Source organism: Aptenodytes patagonicus, chromosome 10, assembly GCF_965638725.1.
Source record: "Aptenodytes patagonicus chromosome 10, bAptPat1.pri.cur, whole genome shotgun sequence".
Taxonomy (NCBI): Eukaryota; Metazoa; Chordata; class Aves; order Sphenisciformes; family Spheniscidae; genus Aptenodytes; species Aptenodytes patagonicus.
Genome location: NC_134958.1, coordinates 9001654 through 9016892, shown reverse-complemented (window position 1 = coordinate 9016892; position 15239 = coordinate 9001654). Strand labels below are relative to the sequence as shown.

Below are 15239 nucleotides of genomic sequence, written 5' to 3'. Positions count from 1 at the left end.
CACCATGGAGCAGACTATGCACTTATTCTGGAGCCACATCTGAACGCCTGATCATTTTGCCTGATTTTTTCCATTTGATTTGTAGAAAGAGAGCAGTGAAGTTTGACTGGGATACATCAGACCACAAATTACACTGGACTTTGAGGTCTCACTGGTTGACTCTCCAGGGTTTATCTGAACTAAGTGCACATTGGGTTTGCTCAATGGAACCTTCTCCTAAATGTAGTTTCTTACGGGGTTCCTGGTGTGTCCATATTGGTGTGAATAAGAGATACCTTCTGGTTCAGTGAAGATACAAGTTTGCCTGCAAAGTTACTCAGTCAACATCTCCAGTGTTTACTTTCTGCTTTAAAATGAATGTGAGGACTTGCTGGACTTCGATATGTCAGAACAATTGAACTCGCCTATAGTGGCTTTTCTTGAAATCTCAGATCCCGAGTGATGCTTTGCTTAGAGATCAGTCCTTGAATTTCCTGAAAAACAGTTAAGAAAAAGCACAATTTCACCCAACAGGGACCAAAAGGGTGATTGGATTCACAAATACAAACTAGAAAAGCAAGCCCATGGCCTTCCTTATTTAAGGCATAACAAGTACCAAACTCTGTATATTCCGTGTCCTTAAAAAAGTCTTCACGGCACATTGTAACACAGATGGTGGTGGTGTGTGTCGGGGGGTAACACTTACAGGGATCAGCCTACCTTTTCTGGTTTGGGTCCTCAAGGATCCCAGAAAACTAGCTAGGTGTCAGGTACCTGCCTTTAGCATGTCTCATTGTGTTACCGGTTAAAGACAACGTTGCAGAAGCAGCAGCTTTAAAGTTGTGTGAAAAGACATCCTATGGCTGGCCCTATAGATACAGGTCCAGCATTTTAGCCTGCACAGCTTTTGTCACTTTACACAGCTGAGCCATCTGGTTTTTTAAACTACTCTGACCATCTCTGTGGGCAAGACAAGGTAATCCAAGGCTTGCAACTAACTAATGACAGACACTACAGAGAATAAAAGTGCACCAGCATGGACCATGTCAAAGAAAACTCACAAACGTAAACTTATAAATATCCTTGGGAAGGGGGGAAATACACTAGCACATGGGAGCTGAGCACTCAACTCGCTTTCCTTAAGGAAATACTAATAGCGATAAAAATATCAAACCACTGGGAACTACGGGAAAAAAAAAAGTCTAAATCCTTAAAACAGTAAGGATCCAGGCTGATGCAGCTTGAAACATCAATTAGGTCCACCTTTGACCTGTGTTTGACTGGTGGATGTGCACATCCTGAACTCTTAAACCTCTCCTATATCCTAATTGCGTGGCACTCGGTGCTACATACAAGTTCTGCTACAGCGGGTTTAAGTGGCATTGGCACAAGCTGCTGATAATCACCATACCTGCAAGCTGAGCCTTTGCCATGCCATGCACTAGTCAGAAGTGCAGCTACCAGCGTGCTACTGCGAGCAAAGTCCTGTAATGTAGCAGCTTGGCAAGGAAATACTTTCCCTTTTATCTCTTATTAAAGGGGATCAGGTGTTTGCCCATGAGAACTGCACTCTAAGCTACAGGACTTTTTTTTTTTTTCCCCCCTGGAATATGCCCATAAAGTAGATATGTGTCTGTTTAAATAAGCATAAAATTATGAGTATCCTGCAGCAAAATGAGACAGCAGTGTTCAGGAGTAACGTGGATGAAAAAGCCCATTCTTTTTCCCTTCTGTGACTTTGGTGGTGAACTTTGAGCCTATTGAGAGTTTTCAAGGACACAGAAGGCGGCTCCCTACAGTTGGCAAAGCCTTTTGAGAATAACCTTTTCAATGTATTTGATCAGAAAGTGGCAGTATAAATGATGTGATTTGTATTTACATGCACATATAACCTCCCCAGTATGCTGGCAGCTTGCTACATTAAGGAGCAGTATCTCTCCCCAGGTTTGACAGTACACCCTCTACTTTTCCAGATGACAGAGAGGACTTCGCTATTCTCCGAGTCGAGACCAAAAAGTGTTATTAGTTGCACGGGCTGCAGGATTCTCCTGTTCTCGAGCCTTCTTATTTTAAAGCCTTTCATTTCCTGAGACAGCTGCAAGGTGTCCCTTCAAGGATTTTGCTTTTTTGATTTATACTTTTATACACTCGAATCTCAATTGAGATATCCCAGCCTCATTCCATTTCTGACCTTACACTATCAAACTGGACTGACCCTCCATCTCCCAGGGCTGGGCTGGATTCCAACCCAGGTTATGGAAGCGCCAGGGCAGACCTGCAAAGCAACCCATCAACCGAATCCCAAGGAGACACTTCATATGGAAAGCCGCTGCCGGCCACGCGAGCCCGCTCAACTCTCCACCCTTTGAACTTCTGACTCCGCTCTTGTTTTTAACTGAGGGTTTGCTTTGGGTTCGCTTTGTTTTTCTGAGAAAATCCTGTCCGCGCTGAGCAGGGCGACCTCGCAGATGGCATGGAAGTGGATGACACAGGACTGAGATCTGCAGACAATACTGAAAATTGTCATCTTTTTTTAAAAAAAAACAGCAATTTCAGCTAGGAGCGAGCTTGTTGGCAGCGAGTCAGAGTTCCTGAGGGCCAGGCACCTGCTTCTGGTCATTGTTCTCCCTCTACCACACCTGTAAGCGTGAGGATATCCAGGTATTTGATACCCTCCAACCTCAGCCAAGGAAATCCAGTCCGCAAGGCAATGCCCAGGGGTTGACACTTTTGTGTCATGAATCTGCAAGTGAAACACACCCAAATAAAATAAATACCTTCTCATTACATCATCCCTCTTCTTTTAACTTTAAAAGAAAGGTAAAAAAAAAAAAAGGTAAAAAAAAAAGGAGATGCTTTACTGGAATAGCCTACTGTCAGACTCGGACTGAAAAAATGCAGCTGCCATGTAAACTTCCTACCAAAAATCCTTTCACTGTCAGAAAGCCCCTGTTCTGCTCTGCACAAGATACTTCCCTCAAATGAACACCTTTAAAAAAAACAGTGGTAGTAAGAGAAAAGCAACTCTTATTCAGGAGAAACTGAGGCAATTTGAGCCAGTATAGGCTGGATTAGCTTCCAGCTTGGAAGCCAGTTAAATAAACCTCTAAACAGTCCTTAGTACTTGCTTAAATAATAAAGGAAAAAAAAAATAGAGGTTTTAAAGCTGGAGGTCTATAAAATCTCTATTCCTGTCCTATTCAAGGGCCACCCTTAGCTGCTGCTGATGAGAGCAAAATTGGGAGCAAATAATACTACCATCCTCCTTCCTCAATAATGCCTTTAAAACATATAAGTGCCAGTTGAATTAGCCTATTTATAAGACTTCTTTTTTCCCCCTGACTGTAAACTCCTAATGACTCTCCGTTACACAATGCAATTCAATATGACTCAAGCTTCCAGGGGTCTTGATCCCCTCTAGATAGTGTACCACAAAAGTGATTTATAAACTACAGTCTGAGAAAGTCACAGAGACTGAAGTGATTTGAGAAAATAGTTCAGGCTTGTAAGTGAATACAAGTGCTATGAATTCCAATGACAGAATAATACCCCCTCCCCAAATCTTTTCCTAGCCTCATTTCATACAACAGAGAGAAAGGTAGTGTTGAAGGAAAAGGGGGGGTGGGGGTAGTAAAAAAGCCCAAAGGGGATAAGAAAATTGAGAGCTGTATGGTGAGGGCTAATCAGTCATACACCAAAGTAAGCTTTTTTTTTTTTTAGTATGAAAAAGTGTAATGAGAGCCTGTTTGCATTGCAGATCATATCTGTGAAACTGAGCAATTTTGAATGGAGCACTCTGGCTGAAGGAGGCAGGAAAGGAGGTAATAAAAGCAGAGACCGCTGATAAGCTGAACTCAGATATCAGGTGTATCATTGGAAGAGAAAAATACATATTTGTCATCCTTCCTTCTCCCCTAAACAAGTGGGCAGTAAATCTATATTCTTGTATTTTCTTTTCTTGAGAAGGACTCTATATCTCAAAAGTTATTTTGGAGTGAATGAAGGGGGAAAAAAAAAAAAGAAGACAGAATCCCAAAGCACACAGTTCCTTCTTGCAACACAGATTTTCCTATCCAAATTTCAAAACGGGGCTGTTATTTTGGAGTCTGTTCCCTTCCCCCCCCCGCCTTATTGCCTCTCCCATCTTTCATACCGAGGCATTTGGTCTAAAGACAGCCAGGGAGCTAAATATATATTAATTAGAACTCTTGAGGCTGCCATCAATGAGATACAATTATCCCAAACTGTTGCTATTACAGGCTCTGATAGCTTCATTTAAATTCCTGAATAAAACATGAAATATCTTTAATGAGAAATGAATATAGTTGTCAGGAGGGAGTAGTTGTGATATTGTTACTAGTTGAGATATAGAAGATGAAGACATAATATGAATACCTTCGAATTTATATAAAAATGATGGCTGTTAGCAAAAGACAGATCCTCCTTCAGAGACTTCATTTAGGCTGCATATCAAAAAACATATAAAATAGCAACATATCTCTTGCAAGGAAACTCTGCTATCCAAAAGGCAGCTGGGACTACTGTCTCGGTGCAAACCGTATCTGTTACAAGGTGTAACACTGGTGTAAAAAACTCCTTACCGTTACGGTGAACGTAAACAAGTCATGTGAAGCACAGTGAAATATTCCTGTTGTCTTGTTACTCAATGGCTGACCAGGGGGTTCAGTGTGGAAAACTCTCTCTCCCACACTCAACTGCATACTGCCTTGCTTTTCTTTTTTTTTTTCTTTTTCTTTTTTTTTCTTTTTTTTTTTAAGACAAATGCCAATGAGGGAGCAGAGACACGGTTCTCTCCCCCTTTCAAGGCGACTGAAAGACACAAGGCCAGGCCAGCAAAGAACAGTTCTTTAAATCACACTGTCAGGGAGATGGGAGCTGCAGCACCTCTTCATTCCTCTGCAGCTGCTTGATGGACTGCACTAGTCATACTAAAAATTCACCCTTGAGCTGCAGTGGAGGTCTCCACACCTGCTGTTATTTTACTGAATTTACAATTACTCCCCCCTCCTTTCCGTACGACTCATTTATTTGTCCCTCTTTTGCTTAATGTGAGCTCTTCCGCGTGTTTTAGACTTTTCATCCAGAAGTGTTTCCGAAGCAGCTCACAGAGAAGGGGCAGCTCTGACCCCACCGTGGTCCATGAGTCCCACGCCTTCCTGGTCCCATCAGTCAATGCATGCCAGATGACAAAGCTCTCCGCTCCGGCATCACCGCTGGAAAGCAGCTGATTCTGGGGTGGAGCATGGCAGCTATTTAACAGCATGTACTGTCAACTTATACTTCAGTGCAGGTCACAAAGTGAAGATGATTATCATACTAATTGAAAGGGCATGGGAAACATTAAGGAGGCAGAACATAATTATCCAAACTGGAAATTGCCAGGTCGTTCCCATTCTTGTGGGATCCTCTAGTGACCACAGAGAATGGTCAAGACCTCAATTTAAAGTCTCAGCACAAGTTTGCATCAAGCATTTTTACATTAAATCAATTAATATGTATGTCCTGAATATTATTTTTGAGATACTTCGAGTGTAGCAGCTCAGTTTCTTCTACAAGCATTGGTTTGCCTATATTCTCTAGATACAGAGACAGAAAATTATCTCAGGGATACAATTCAATTTCTCTTAATCAACACTGCTTTGCTTCATCGAGTAAAGCATGTTTAATCCATTTAGAGCTAGTTGTCAAGGAATACACACTCTAATTAATATTTTCCTGAAGATATTTATAAATGACAGTATAATAAATTAAACAAAGAGAGTGAAGGAGTGGAGTTCCTAAGTGCCTCTGCCAGACTGGACCAGAAGACACACCTCTGTGGATTCTGTTTCTTTTCCACCTGATCATCCAGCGAGATGCCAGCTTCAAGACCTCATAAGAGCTAAAGGAAATTCATATATCTAATGTGTCTTCTATTCTTGGCAGCTCATGGCGCTGTCTAAGGATGATGCAGTTATGGCAATGAATTGCTGGTCTCAAAACTTGCCCTTCCAGAAATGGATCAAAACTTACTGGCAGGTTCCTAAGATGAGAGAAGAATTGTCTAATGTGCCATAAAGCTTATTCTGTCCTTGCGTTTGCCATATTTGTGAGCTTGAAGGCTCACAAGTTAAAATATTTGTATTCTCACCCTAGGATGTGAAAACGGTTACAATTCAACCCTCCAAAACTGGCCACAAAAGACCTTGGAAGTAGAGATGTGCAGTCACAGGACCAAGAGTACAATACAACATCAACCACAATACAACCAAGAGTAAAATACAAATACCTGAACGTCAACCTAAACATTTATGCCACATTCATATGCCTTAGATTTATATGAATAACCACCGTTCTTGGGATCAAAAGCCAACTTTGAGGTGAAATATTGCAGCCCAAAAGCAAAGAGGTTGCATTAACAAGTGAGTCCTTTTCTTTTATAGCAATTTTGGGATCCCCTTGAGGTAGTCAAACTTGCTGAAGCAAACATTCACCCCTCACTGCATAAGTCATCCTTAAGGAACAGAATTAAAGACCTCGGAGCCTGACACCATGAATGTCAAGTGCAATTTACAGCCCTAGGAATCAGTGGAACCAGAGCAATAACCAATTATACTCATTTTATTTATGTAGTATTTTCCTCCAAAAATTAACTTTTTGTTCCTAAAACATGCTGGATTAATAGCCCTACTAACTGAACCCATCCATCAACACAAAATAACAACACAAACAGTGACTTCGCAGATTTTTTTTTTTCCTCTCTACCATTTTTTTTTAAACGCAGGACTCGGAGAGAGCACGTCCGGAGAGTGACGAGATTCTCCAGAGACCTGTTCAATATTTTTACCCTTTTCTGAGACGACATCTTTGGTGTCAGCCAGTTATGACCAGCTGCAGTGGGGATATTCCTGATGGAAGCAGGCGTTTTTTCCACTAGGCTGTTGACAGCAATGACTTTTTGACTGGCCCCTTCCAGTCGCTCAAATCTTAAACTGTAGTTAAAGGGCAAAAAAAGGAAGAAAAAAATACAGTATTACCCAAAAGATGGATGTTTACTTCAAAATCACAAGTTGTTTTCTCCCTTCACTAGGTTTGACCCAAACTCTCCCTCTTTTTCCTCATCCCAGCTGCTCCTCCCAGCAGGATAGCCTCACAGCACTGCTGTGTTTAGACCCTGGCAGGTTTGGGGCATATTCCTACTATACCCTGACAAGGTAGGAAAGTTTCCCGGGAGAAAGCTGCAACCATGTACATGAGAAAAAAAGAGTAGCCAGGGCAGCTGGGCTGGGCTGTGGCACTGAGAGCTCAAGGGAGGTAATGGAAATAAAAGCTAAGATACGTGAGCTACATGGACAGTATCATACCTGAGAGCTTACCATTGGGCTTGGTGGAAATAATTAATTAATGTGTGTCATTTGTACCAAAATCTTACCTTCAGATATCCTCCAAACTCAAACTTCCCCTCCTTCTTTTACTCCCCTTGCAACTTCTCCCGCATTCACCCCTTGCTCCTGGGGCACGCTGGCACCAGAGGGAGAGGGCAGAGCAGCCAGCTTGTGCTCAGATAAGACACACACCTTTGGCCTTGTTCTCAGCAAGATGTCGCTTTTCTTCTCTTTTCTTCCATTGTTCCCTTAATTTTTAAAATAAAAGCCCTTCTGACTGAAGGTACCTGTTTGTTACTATATCCCAAGAAACCTAACAACAAAGCACTCAGAATTACTTATTGTTATGGCTTGGGGACAAGATTACATCTCTAAGTTTATAAAACAGCGGCAACATTTGCCACTAAATACAAATGATTTTAATAATCAGCATTATATTTGCTTCTTTCAGCAGGGTGCCTTGTCATTACTTTAACGATAATAATACCCGCTTTTCATTTGCTAAGTGTTATTATGATTATTATTCAGAAGCTTTACTATAATTAACTAACTGAGCCTCACAACACCCCTGTGAGTCAGGTAAAAAAAAGAATTATGACTCCCCCATTTTTTACCTGGAATTGCAGCCCTGGGGAAGCTAAGTATTGTAACAGAGAGGAGGCTTGGATTAAAACCAGTGGTTCTTGCCTCAAAATCCCATACACAAACCGCACCTTGAATTGTCTGCCTCCAGTTCACGATCTAGTGCTGTTGTCAGTTCAAATGCACCAAGCTGACATTTTGGGGAGTCAAGAAAAAAAAAAGAGAAGGAAGAAAAGAGACGTGGCAATCCCTAACAATGCCGAGACACCTTGCTCTCCGCAGTTTAACAACCTCCTTTGGCAGCTCCTGCTCCCGGCTGGTGTTGGTTCCTGAATCCTGAGCATTCATGTTCAGTGCGTGCATCACACACATCTGTATCTATACAGGCGACAGCTTCTGCCTATAATGGCCACCTGTGAGACCAGGGGAGAGGCATTAAAAATTAAAGAACTGCAGAGTAGATTGGAAGCCAATCTTGGGTTTATAGACAGGGAAGCGTTTGACAGGTGGTCTCTGCAAAAGAAGCGGCCTTAGAGACACATTTCTCTTGATTTTATTTTTTAATTAACTTTTATTCTCAGTATTATCAAGTCCTCCCCCCCCGCCCCCCACTTCCTTTTCTCCTCTTTTCCAGCCTAGAATGCTGTTTAACACACCAGACTCTCACACCACAGTGCAATTATAGCTACCTTCAGCACTGCAGTCCAGCAGGGACGTTTTAAAGATCTCTTCTTCCACCTACATCCTATGCTAGCCATCCATCCAACAAGCCCATAGACCTTGATGTACACACATAGTCAAACTGCAGTGCTTATCATCAAATTAAGGCAAGTGGGTTATCCTGTAACTTGCTATAGTGACGTGTCCAGCAAAGCCTGTAATTACGGGGGCTGCTCGGTGACGAGCAGCAATCTAAGCCCTGGGTCAAGCATGTGCCTGTTAAGCTCTTCCACATGTGCCATTCAGGCCCTTCCTGTTTGGGTTTCACGTACCGGTTTTACACCTCTCACCTCACATAAAACCAGATGACCTTAGAGAGACCAGGAGGGCCATCTCCATCACTGTCTACAGTGCAGACTTCACCCTCCTGCCATAAAAACGCTTCCTCACCTTCCCACCCGCTCACCCCTCGCATTCCCGCTTTCAAGTTAATTGGAATAACACATCTGCAGCCAAACAACAGAAACCGGTGCATCCCTTCCAGGCCCCCCCCTGCCCGCTTCCCCCCCCCCCCGCCCCGCTTTGCTTCATTGACTCTTCCAAACCCACCGCATTTAGAAGGGAGCACTTAACCTTCTGCAGAATATCTTTATGCTCCATTTTCCTTTCCATTAGAAAGGAGATGAAAGCAAGCAGAGGATGCTTTTGTACAGCTGCTGTTGCTGCCAGCAGATGTGCTCTCCCAAGTCTATATGTGTTTTAAGCATAAACTTGAATACTTCTGTGTGTGAGGGGTTTTGGTGTGGAAGGGATGTATGGAGGAAGCTTAAGCAATGCTGAATTTAAGCCAAATGCAATGGTTTACACCCAAATCAGAGTAATTTGTACTTGTGCTGTCCTCCGCTTTCTTACCCTGAGACTCTGCTAACCAAACCTGCTGCGCTTGCAGTATTTTGAGTTTGATTTTCAAATTTCTGTGTAAGCATAACAAGGCAAGACTCAAACTGAGACAAACTGTAGGCCTTTACCTCCTGAAGAAAAGATCCGTTATGAACCTGCTAAGCTTTGTCATGGTACTCACTGCTTTACTCCCAGATTGAAAATCACTTCTGGTTTTTTTTAGAAGAATTCATTCATGGCAACAATGGCAAAATATATATATTTTGAATCTAGTTTCTAAATACATAATAATAATTTTTAAAAAGGTAAAAACAAAGACTAGAAGCTTCTATATTGAGAGCAGAAGATACTGCCCATGCGACTGATGAGCACCAGGAGTTTGTCCGTTCATGTGTATTCCTTGAAGACCATGTTGCATCCCACTGACAGTCAGTGCTGAGTCAAAGCTTGGGAAGCTCCAAGTGCAGGAAAACTGGCTCCAATAAAAGCTGTCTAGATTGTGTCCTCCCAGGAGGCATTTCTCCCACCACAAAGATGCAGGCACATCTGGGGTAGGCAGCAGCTAAGCATAAGTAATAATATAGAGGGAAGTGAAGAGTTTTTTCTGCAGCTGAACTGGCGGATGTATTTTAGGTAGGAAGATCCTGTTTGGAAGCCATTCAGTCCCGCGTCTACTCTTGCTTATATGCTGTGCTTTAAGCACGCCTGGTCGTGCCCTCTGTTTTCCATCTCAGGTTGGAGGAAGGAAGATGGTGTCAGGATGGGCAGGGGGTTACTTCAGGACCTGAGTTTCCCCAGTTCAGTGCCTCGCTCTGCACAGACTTTGTGTATGGCTTGGGGCAAGTCACTTAAACTCAATTTCCCATCCGTAAACTCACAGTATTATTGCAAGTGCAAGTACTGCCAGGGCAGGGAGGAACTTGAAAGGGGCCGAGTCACCAGAGCAGCAGCAAACATCAGCACTTATGATGGATTGGGAGGAAAAAGTGCCCCGTTCCCTAGTACCCAACCCAAATCAGCTCAAGATGGTGTTAACAATGCCATAGCATATCCAGGCTTTGGAAAGGGCACATTCCGGTTAATTATTTCAAGCAGGCACTGCTCTACAGCGGGTGTGCGGGGGGAACCTCTGTGAGCAGGGCAGTCAGGGGGGACCCGTCTCTGTGCGAGGCTCAATCCACAAGCAAACCGCTTTGGTGGCCTGCCCAGCTATAACAACAACAACAACAACGATCACTCTTCCCTCCTTAGTACCATCAGGACCAAATCAAAGCTACATGAATCTCTGTCTTTCTGTCCCTTCCCTTATTGCACCAGAGGCTCAGAGAGGCTGGCTCTGGCCTACCAGTCTCATTGGATTAGCTTGATAAACCACCCGTTTACCTATAATTCAACAGACTGTAAAAATCATTGTGGCCATTGTACAATAAGGAAAATAAATAATAATAAGCCTTAACAAGCATCAGTCGAAATACCCAGGATTTGATGGACCCGGCGATAAACAGCAGATTTACTTTCCCGGGAATCCAGACAAACTAATCAGATTTAGTTGGCAGCTATGAAAACACAACGGATGGGAGGCTCAGCACCGGCTTGCACAATTCCCGCCCCCCCGTCCCTGCTAACGCAGAGGGGCATGAAAGCAAAGGACATTAAAAAGATATCATATTGTCGTGTCCCTGCGCTGGATGCAATGCCTTGGCACGCTGACAGCTAGCTGGCAGCTTTCCATCCCTGGGAAGGGCGATACTGGTCCGCACAGCCCAGACAGCAGTTTAACCCCAGGGTCAGAGGCCAGTCAGGCGTTATCTACCGGCTGGGCGCATTTCCTCCGCATCTGTGGCTTCAGTATTCCCAAAAAGACAGTGACAGGAGGATGAGAGCTAATGGGATCTCCTCTGGTATTTAGAAATTTAAAGGCCCACATTCATTTTTAATGACCTTGGAAACTCACTTTAAAAAAAACCAAAACAGTCAAAAGCAATTTACATTGCGTGAGAGAAAGAAAATTACTTTTAGCCTTCCCTACCTGAGTTTTTGGGACTTCTAGCTTTTGGACAAGGAGAGGATTGCTGTGCACTTTGTTAACTAAAGTGTAATTTTCAGGATAACATTCTGACTATGAGATGAATTGAACAGTTGTGCCTTGGATGTACACTATTAAACTTTTATTGCACAGGACGAAAATAATTCCTACCTTAGTAAGGCAAAAACCATCATTATCTCCTCCCTGTTCTTCAGCACAGGTAGAGTTTGACAGACCCTTGTCAGTCTGCATGAGGCGCAGGGCTAGTTTTTGAGCTAAGCACTTATTTGGTGCATCCCTGAGATGTTTTAAAGTACTCTTGGTTTCCAGCTGTCTTGGAGGTGCCAACGCTGTATAAATTGGAGCAGCCCTAAAATCTGATCACATTTATGTTGCCTGCAAAACCAACAGGGAGCTGCTCCAATACCTCGCAGCCAGGCAGGCAGACGGGGTCCTTGACTATGTCCCATCTGCCAGATACCAGGACAGAGAGGGCAGAGATGTCAATAGAGTCCTCCTTCGCTGCCAGCGACTCTCTGCCGGCGGGTGTCCGAGGTAACCAACCTTCCCACCGGGATGGCTGCTTTGCATTGGCAAGGGCTACAAAGCAGCCGTTGCCGCTACAGACAACGGGGCCAAGGTCTGTCATGAGAGAGAAAATAAAGCCAGGTGCAATTACCCCGGTATAGTTGAGCTCCTTTTATTGATTATGCTACGGCATTAATTCTAGAGTAATGCAGCCGTGGATGGAGCCAAGATGACTGTCTCCGGCATGGGACGCTCCAATGTTTTTAGGTGTACTGCAATTCAATCTTTTTTCTTTTGTTATCTTTTAAGATTATGAAATCCAAACACTAACTGATTGGGCACTATTAATGGACCAAAGAGTTTTTCCGATGTGCTTAGCTAAATATTATACAGACCTCACCAAAAAATAGTGACCAGAAGACACGTCATAACTTTTTTGCCAATTCTTATGAGTCACTGATATTTACTGACTCTTTCCCACCCATATCACAAAACCATCCCTAAGATTAACATCTTTACTGGCATCCTCTGTGGAGGGGTAGCCAATACCAACATAGCCTCTGCATTTTAAAGGTGACAGAGATAGATGAGGTCATTTTCCCATCCCTCATGTCATTTCCCTCCCCATCTACAAGGCTGGTCCTTAGGAGAATATCCTAATGGGGTTTTTGTCTAGACTACCCTTTAATTGACTCTAGCGACAGGACTTCCTCCATTTCTCCGGGGAGATCATTCCACCGCCCGACAGACCTCGCTGCCAGGAAATGCATCCTGATATTCACCCTACCTCCTCCTTCCTCAGTGTTATCACAGGAGCTGTGCTCAGATAATGTCGTGTACAACCAGAGCTGTACATTCCATCCACCTCACCAATGTACTTGCACATGGACGACACTTCCATCGGTCCTGTTAACATCCATTTGTCAAGTTGTAAACTTTTTTCCTTTCAGAGCCCTAGATGAACATAATTATTTTCATTTACTCCCTTGCCTGCACATTAACTTGATTAGCTTATGGAAAAGAGTTTTGATAGCGGTGGCAGAGGGAACACAACCTTTTGGGAAGCCATGAAAAACAATTAATCACATGTTTTTAATTTGCTACAGGGACAAAAAAATGCTTACGTGTTTTCTTCAATAAATTCAAAATTCAGAATCTAGCATGACTTTTCCAAATGATTGTTTTGAAAGAAATCAGTTTAGATTCATTTACTGTCAGGGCAATCACATAAATAGTGAACAACAGGTTAATAAGGTAGTAATAGATATATTAATAATGAGTAAATCAATTGTTATGGACTGTTCAATACTGTGCTTATTAGCCAGGTTTATATTCATCTACGCTACTAGAACTGATGTGCTTTAAATAATCTATAACACGTTATTCATGACTTGAGTATTCTTCTCTATTAATAATTTACTAACACTTTATAAACTATTTATAATTGCATTCTTCATATAAAAATATGATCTTTGATCCAAAAGTGAACAATAATTTGGGACAGTCTCTACTGGTCTAAACTGGTGACACACAGGAAACCACCATGGAGCTGCTGAAGCACCAGCTGAGCAATCCACACAGTCCCCATAATTTGCTTCAACTGTTTTTTGTGGCTGTTAGGAAACGTGATAGGCAACATGAATTGATTTGTAATTTTGCAAAACTTGGTAGTAAAAGATGCTTAGCGTATGACTAACACCCTCATTGTTTTTGAAAATCCCTTTTCAACTGCTAATTTGGAACCACATTAGGAACACAGGCTAAGAGGGGATCAGCTAGACTATCGTTATACAGGTATTATTATAGAATTGTGACTTCGCCTTACCAGTTCCATCCAGGCACAGAAACAACCCCTGCTCTGCTTTGAACGCAAGTCATGCTGAAAATGGCTGAAGAGATACCAAGAAGAAATGAAGTAGTAAGATTTCATCAACCAGCAAAGGTCAACGGTACTCTGGCTTCCTCAAACTGGAATTGCCACAGCTGTACTCTTCCAAAGATCTACCAAGTCCTGGAAAAAAGAATGTCAAAGCCTTGGAAAAAAGTAATCCATTAAGTGCCACAGAGGAAAGAAAGAATCTGGTTTATTGGTCAGCCAAGGAGTGACTAGACTGCGTTAGGAGAGGTGGTTTTGGTAAAAAAAAAAAATAATGGTATCAATGTTCAAAGCACTGATAGAAACTTGTGGAAATATTTCATCTAGTTTTGGTACCTGTATTTAAGAACAAAAAACTTATTGGGACAAGTGCAGAGGAGGGTATAAATATGTGACAGGAATGCAATGGTTCCCTTACGAAGAGGTTAAGGGACTTTGTCTTATTTAAGCAGCTAAAGATTAAAAGAGGTTATGACGACACTTCTTAAATGTATCAGGGTTCAGGATGGTGGGGGGCCAGGGGAACAGTAAAGAAAGAGATTATTTAAGTTGAAGGACACTATTGGAACTAGATCAGTTAATTATAGATTGACCATGAATAATCTTACCATGAAAATTAAAGTACGAGTATTGATTATTTGAGTATTGAAACTCTGTTATGGTTTTCTAAAATTAAGCAGTTATAGTAAGGAGTCTGAACTGGAACTTGATAAGAATTTGAAAGGGATTGTATTGCCAAGGAGACATGAATCCTGCATGCCAGTATATCCCCAAAGGGTTGAAACAAGACTGGATTGCTCTTTATTTGCATTGTATTTATCTTATGCATCAGGTTTTTGTGGTTACTTCTGGAGAGCAAGTAGGATTTACCCACCCCACCCCACCCCCCCTTTTTCTCTTCTGGCAGAATTATGGGGTTTGTCTGGGTTCAGTTTTGGCCTTTCTTTGAAGTATTGCTGATCGGCCACCATGAGGAACAGGGTGTAGAAAGATGCAGTGATATACTTACAGATCCACACGTCCCCAGCTTAGATGGAGGCTGGAACTGATGAATGAACTCTTGGGAGAGGAATAAAGTTGGCTGAATATACCTAGATAACATAAACATGCTTTATTTCTTTAGATAACTCAATAGTACAATATATGAGCGATGGGGCAAAATAGAAAATGGAAAGAAAATTCTTCTGGGTATTTGTACTACCTAGGATTTGATTTTGAACTTAATCCCCACATGCTTGCTAGATGGTCCGTCTTAGTTTGTGTCTGAATGACCTTTGAAGGCTTGAATATCCTGGACCCTTCA

General features: G+C 42.4%; 1 long non-coding RNA gene across 1 annotated transcript; it reads right to left on the bottom strand.

The window, feature by feature from the left end:
- Window positions 1-281: 281 nt before the first annotated feature.
- On the bottom strand, window positions 282-15002 carry LOC143165296 (uncharacterized). Its single transcript, XR_012996234.1, has 3 exons — window positions 14946-15002; window positions 13886-14071; window positions 282-473 (listed from the first exon to the last, which is right to left on the bottom strand). It is a non-coding gene; the product is annotated as an uncharacterized LOC143165296 (long non-coding RNA).
- Between the last annotated feature and the right edge of the window lie 237 nt (window positions 15003-15239).